Genomic DNA, 7,500 nt, shown 5'->3' on the forward strand with positions numbered 1-7,500 from the left:
CACCTTCAAGACCTGCTTTATCTGAGACATTCAGAGACTATCTGGTGAATCCAGAGCCCATCCTGGGAACCAGGCTTGATGTTGGAATACACCCTGAATGGGACTCCTGTTTTTCTAAGGGGGGAATTGCTGCACTGGCTTGTGACCATATTTTTTAATGGTGACACATTTGTGGCAAATTTAAGGCAATGGGCTGTCTTGAATTTCCAACATGTAATGTAATTGCACCAACATACAGTACAGCTAGTCTAGCAGTGTACTGTGTGTTGTTTTATACATACCTTTGTTTAACTGTGATGAACAAAATATCATTAAGCAGGTTTTCAGAAATATATATTAAAATAGAAATCGTTCTGTACATCACAGTCGGACTGTTTGCACTTACAGGTTGCCTTTTTGTGGAAATGCATTAGATTTAATATGAGTGATTTGCTATAAAAAGGTCTTGGCAACCACAGAGAATTTTTAAACTAGACCACCCTAGCAACCAGTTATGAACTCTTCTGTCTGCTGCTCCTCCCCTGAGCTTAAGGAAGTGTGATTCCTGACCAAATGGGACTCAACCAGAGCTTACTTAGAACATGATGCACAATATGAACGGTAAAGAGTTAAATAAGGAGGCGCAGAAATGTGCTTATATCTGTCAAACACAGTAGCACCCATTTCTCAAAGATGGAAATGAGTATTTCAGCAAGATTTAAAATAAGTTGTGAATGTAAGCTTTAGAAACATTAAATTTGTTGAATGTTGAATGTCAAATATATGTAATTGTTTACTATTTTACTTTTTTTAACATGATTCTTAACCATTCTTTAAAATTAAATAAACACCAATACCTTAATGACTCATGTGTATGTTCGATTCTTATTGTTTTAATGCTATATTCTAACATTAAAGCACATTTTTACTGAGTACATTTGTCTTCAGAATAAATGGGCTAGCATTGACAAAAGCCCCCTGTCTCCCAAAGATAAAATAGATCACTGTTGGGTTTTGTTTTTAGATGACACTTTACACTATTTGCTGTGAACCAATGTCTGAAAGTTGATTAATTTAAACTTTTATATCACCAAGTGTGTGTGTGATTCATTAGCACCACACAGAATGGTATAAATAAGTGATGCTGGGCTGATTTTATTCTAGCTAAGACTGTAAACTCTACATTTGGGACCTACATGAGACCTTTTCATGTAATATGTACCTACATAGATACAATAAATGCTCCCTTGATGGGACCCCCCCTCCAATTTCTAAAAGTCTATGCCAGACCACTGCATCTCTGATGACAATTAATGCTTAAGGCATAGGCTAATAATTGTATTTAATTATATTTTAAATCAAGATTAACAACAACAAACTAGAACACGCTGGGGTATATATATATATATATATATATATATATATATATATATATATATATATATATATATATATATATATATATATATTATAAATACTGGTTTGTATATAAAGTTTTATGAACTATTATTGAACTATTATTGAACTAACCCCTTACAATAGCTGCTACTAGGCAATGTGTCACAAGATTCAATATGATTTTCTGCTTAACAAGTCATTACTTATGTGTCTCCCCTCTATAAGTGGACAATTAGCCTTTAGACAATGTTCATTGTTAAAGCACTATACAAATAAAAATAAACTGAATTAAATTGAACATAGGTCTGCTTTAGTGTGTGTGACTTTGATAACTGAAGGAACTTCCATCTAGTGGTAAAAAAAAAAGAAGATGCCAGATGTTGCTAATTCCCTCTTGCCCTTAATGAACTCCAGTGTTTTTTTTTCATTCAGTGTTGTGAACTTCAATCAATAAACCAGAAACTAAAGGGCAAGATATAACAAAATGCTTCCTTCTAGATTGCCAGATAAATATTGAAAAAAAAAAAAAAAAAAAAAAAAAAAAAAAAATATATATATATATATATATATATATATATATATATATATATATATATATATATATATATATAGTACAAAAAAATACATAAATCAATGAATTATTATAATTAGAAATATGCTCCCTGGCTAAAGGTCACCAATAATATTGCTGTTGTATTTTATTACATCTGATCCCTTTTATTGCTTATAATATTCTTTAGATGTCATAATTTAACAACACCTTTTGGTGATTACACTCTTTATGACTATTGATGGCATGGTGAAAGCATTTCTATTACATCTACAAACAGAACAAATAAGTACTATTTAAAAAGAAAAAACTTAAAGGGCAATAGAAGCAGAGGAGAAATCTAAAGATGATGACTCTTTATTGTTCTCAATAATTTCATACATCAACACAAAACAAGCACAGATGAAAACGAAATAAGAAATGCAAGGTAAACTCAGTGACTGATGGAAAGCTTGACTTCTAGTAAACAAAACTGTGAATTAAATGGACGAGAAGGACAGAATGACAGTCCAAATTACATGAAGGAATAAATGGCAGATAAAGAGAACAACCTTAATTCAGACAATGTATCCCTGGGGAGTGGAGAGTCTATGGCACACTTTCACTTCCCTGTTTGCTGCCGCAAGGTAGGTGATTTCATTGGGTTTTTCCAGACACATACACACACCCCATCCAATACTCACCAGTAAATTATTTCATGCTTTCATGCCTGAAACACCCTCCTTTTTTTAACCCCACCCCCCAATCTATCCATCCACTCCATGCTGGTGTATGTGTGTGTGTGTGTGTGTGTGTGTGTGATGGATGGCTGATTGGTAGCCCTCCCCAGGGCTCGGGGCTTGCTCACCTCTGGCAGTGGGAATTAAATGGCGGTTTGTCTCCTGTGGGTCCTCAGCTGCTGAGAGCGGCCGGGCAATTTCACACAGATCAGGGAGACCATTACTGCCGTCTGTCAGAGGGGGAGATTGGGAGGGGCCAAGCGGGCACATACACACCCACATTTACACACAAATAAACACACGTGCACACAACATACTGTACATGCATTTTTATAACCCATGCCTAAACACTTGAGTTTTAGGTAGTGCTTATGCATGTGATACTATGCACCTGGATAATTAGGTATAAATACACACAAACACAAATACATACTTTCAACAGTGCTGTCCATCTCACTTATCTGGGCAAATTGAAGCTCTTTCCATTAACACTCACACAAGCCTCAGACCATCAATGTGCAATCTCTGCTCTGACACACACACACACACACACAAACACACACACACACACACACACACACACACACACACACACACACACACACACACACACACACACACACACACACACACACACACAGACAGACACAGACAGACAGCCAACTACAGTTAAACATGTATGTATATACACATACAACCCACAAAAGCCTTTACAAATGCATGAACACACAAAACCTTGAACTTTGAACCTTTTTGTAAATGGCTGAGTGGGTATTCTTTTAACTGTTGTTCACAACATCTCATAAAAACTGGGTGAAATACTGGCAATAAAAAAAATATTAAATTTTAACCTACTTTCAAAAGTTTTCCAATCGTCAAAAGTGTTACTAAAGGTGTATATAGATAAAGATGATAAAACGATGAATAAATGATATGTTCATATAATTCAGCATGTGACTTTCCAGTTTCTCTATTTCATGCAAGTAGTAAAAAAACAATTGTTAATTTATTGAAAAACTAGGGGTCTGCATGATGTTGATGATGCCGTTGCTTTTATCTGCTTGAAAAAAATACATTGGTTTTGTTATCTAAATAGAATTTGGCCAATAATTTCCACCAAGGATTTCCTAACACAATTATAAGCATTCAAGGCCACAACCATAGTCAGAAGTTGAAAGAAATACACACTGCAGAACTATCTCATTGTTAATATATCAAAATGGTAAATGGTAAAAATTACTACATTAATAATTTTTTTTTCAATATGACTTTTTATTATCCAATACAATGATAGTTAGATCATTTAATTTTATCAAATTATTGAATAGTTTTGATTTTAGGCAGATAGAAACTCTTACAATATCTTAAAGCCCTAACCGCTCCAAAGTTTGCATTCATATTTCATTTGAAAGGAAATATAGTGTAATAAACACTGCAGTAAAGATATCTAATTGAAGCCATCTACTATTTCTCACTATGTACGGTTATGGAATAGTTGTTATAATGAAATAATTAAATAACACATGTAAGGCCATTACAAGACATGTTTACTAATAAATGCCAGGCTAATTTACCTGGTATAAAATTTAGCATCTTACATGAAATAAGCTAAAAAAAACAACAACCCCCCCTTCGCCCCCCCCCCCCCCCAAAAAAAAAAAAAAAAAAAAAAGCACAAGATTTTTATTTACCAACAAAAATTACAGGAATCAATAGGAAATACACCTAACAATCTTATAAGTTTTTGAAACTAATATAATGCAAAATCGACAATTTGTGATGTGATACAGTTTTACTTTCTTCTGCTAATTTACAAATTTTATTTATAGATTTTTCTTTGCATATCTGGATTTCATATTATAGATAATCATACTCCTAATAAATATATATATTTAAGTTAAAAATAGTTATTATTGATATGAAATAGAACTGATTTGTTCATTATCTTGTCAAATTCATCCTAAACCTTTTTTCCCAAAGAAACGTATAATATAAAACATATATATAATATATAGTCAATATATAGTCAAAACAATGAATCCTAGAAAAATATTACATAACTATGGTATTAAAAAATTGTGCAGTAAACATCTAGTGTCTACATTTGGACTAAAATAGTTACAATGCATCTTTCTTCCATACACGGCTACTGCAAAACCTCATAGGTACACATAAAAAAACCTTATCCAAACACAGCCACCAGGCAACCTCAATTAACATCATTCCTGAACTACCAAGCTCAATGTGTGCTTCAATAAAGCAAAGCAAGTGAAAGAAGTGGAAAGAATGGACGTGGAAAACTGTTTGTATCTTGCACTGGTCTTTATTAATAACACAATCATTAAGCTTTGAAACATCATTAATTCAAATCTTTTAGCATGCATTTTTTTGGAAGGTGTATTTTCACACCTGATGTAAAAGCATGACACTTAATGCTACTCAAGTGCTGGTGGTTCATTTGCATTAAAAATCTTATGTGTAGCTCATGTAAAAAAAAGTGTAAGTTTTTCAGGTGATGAATAGGAACTTAAGATGTTTCAAAGCGACACCTTTGCATTCTTTCAGTAATGTAAAGACATTGCAATGTTAAGTTTTGATTTGTATATTTCTGCATTGATTGAGACCATATTTATACAATTCTTGAAAAATGAAGGCCAAATGTAGGTGCCCTTCAAATAAAGTGTTTACAGAAGAACATGCTTTTGACCTGATGTGTGTTTTTTAAGCTTCAACCACTAACATTTTTAATTCAAATGCATGCTAATTGCTCAATTACTCATGCAATTAAGAAGTAAATATGTGCATGGCATACAATAAAAAAAATGTCTACAGTGTAGAGTAAACAATTAATAATTAAAAAGAACATGAAAATAGGTTTTTTATATAAATTAAACATTGATAATGAAATTAATATTTAAAGTATTTTTTTAATTAAAATGAAATTCAACCATTCAAAATGAAGAAAGACGATTAAACAGTTTTCAGTACAAGTCCAGATTTTAAATTGTATAATTATAGAAACTTTTTTTTGCTAAAAGCAGTACAATTCTATGTTCAGACTATAGATTTTATTGTTGCAAGTCACCAGTATAGGTTAACTGGTTGGCAAACTTTTATTAGTGTGTGGTGCAACTACACTATTTGGACAAAAATCTTTTGGACACCTGACGATAACATTTGGGTGTTTTTTGAACACTCCATTTTACATTTAGACCCCTTTGCTGTTAGATTAATTATTAAGCTTCACTTTACAGGGAAAATATTTCACTAGATTTTGGAGTAAGTTTGTAAAGATTTGTGCTCAATCAGCCAAAAACCCAGGTACTGATGAAGGTTGAGGAATCCTGGGGTGCAATCAGTGTTCAATTTCATCCTTAGGGTTTGAAGTCAGATCTCTATAGTAGGACGTTCCAAATCTTCAACTCCAACCAATGTAAACTATATCGTCATATAGCTGTCTTTGTGCACTGAGGCTTAGTTATGCTGGAACAGGTTTGGGTCTGCTAGTTGAAGTGAAGAGAAAAATGTATGCTACTGCAACCAAAATCCTCCTGTAGAATTCCATGTCTCAAATTTTGTGTTAACAGTTTGTGGAAGAACCACATATGGTTCTAATATGCAGCTGTCTCAATGCATTTGTTTATACAGTGCAGCATTAAACTAAAAACAGGATTTGGATCAAGTGGGCTCTGTAGTTTTCACTCTCATTGGCAGTGCTTAACAAATTAAACATGCTCCTGAGGTTCCAGCGACTACTGTTCCTGCCCCTCTTCCCTCCTCGGATTGTCCCACTTTGTCCAGGCCTGCCTCTGGATAGTGTTCTCTTCCATTGGATGTCCCTCCGTGCAGATGGGGATGGTTTCTCATCAACGCCCTGGGGTTCCATGAAATTACGGAGGAAGAACAGGAGCTTTGAGGATAGATTTGGAATGTAGTTAATGTCAACAGTCTCCTACACTGACTTAGGACTACAGTTCGCTTCTGATCACAATCACTCATAACCATCATCCCGCAACATCATTTATCCGCAATAAATGCACATTCGGTGCAACCCAGATGAGGATGGGTTCCCTCTTAAGTCTGGAGTTTTTCCTTGACACAGTCGCCACTGGCTCGCTCATCTATATCTATCTATCTATCTATCTATCTATCTATCTATCTATCTATCTATCTATCTATCTATCTATCTATCTATCTATCTATCTATCTATCTATCTGTCTGTCTGTCTGTCTGTCTGTCTGTCTGTCTGTCTGTCTGTCTGTCTGTCTGTCTGTCTGTCTGTCTGTCTGTCTGTGTGTGTGTGTGTGTGTGTGTGTGTGTGTGTGTGTGTGTGTGTGTGTGTGTGATTATATGCACTCTCGGTTTAGCCCCTTTTTCTGTCTCAATGACAGAGATTACCTGCATATCTTAATGAGGTAAAGAGAATGTTTGTGTGTGGTGTGTGTCTGTCTATGACAATGTCCTCCTTCTAGTCTAGTAATAGTGGCAAGAGTGAGGTAGGGGTGTTGACATCCTGCTCATAGTGTGTTCACAGTTTGGAGAATGGACACTAATGGACTGAGCCAAATGTTATAGTAAAAGCTAAATAGTGACCTATACCTAAGTACCTATAGAAAAAACAGAGTGGGATCCAAATGTCTAACACCATGAGCGAGAAATATGTTTCATTTTCATTTATTTCAAAACCAAGACTACAGTACAATAACTGATATTTATTTTGTTGAAATACTATTTTTGACTTTTGAGTTTATATAAAAATTGTATTAAAGCTGGTGCTTTCTATTTGATACTGATTTAAAAATCTTGTTATAGGCCACTGGAGAATGTTATGCATGTTTACAGACACTAAATAA

Source organism: Silurus aristotelis (assembly GCF_946808225.1).
Source record: "Silurus aristotelis genome assembly, chromosome: 16".
Taxonomy (NCBI): Eukaryota; Metazoa; Chordata; class Actinopteri; order Siluriformes; family Siluridae; genus Silurus; species Silurus aristotelis.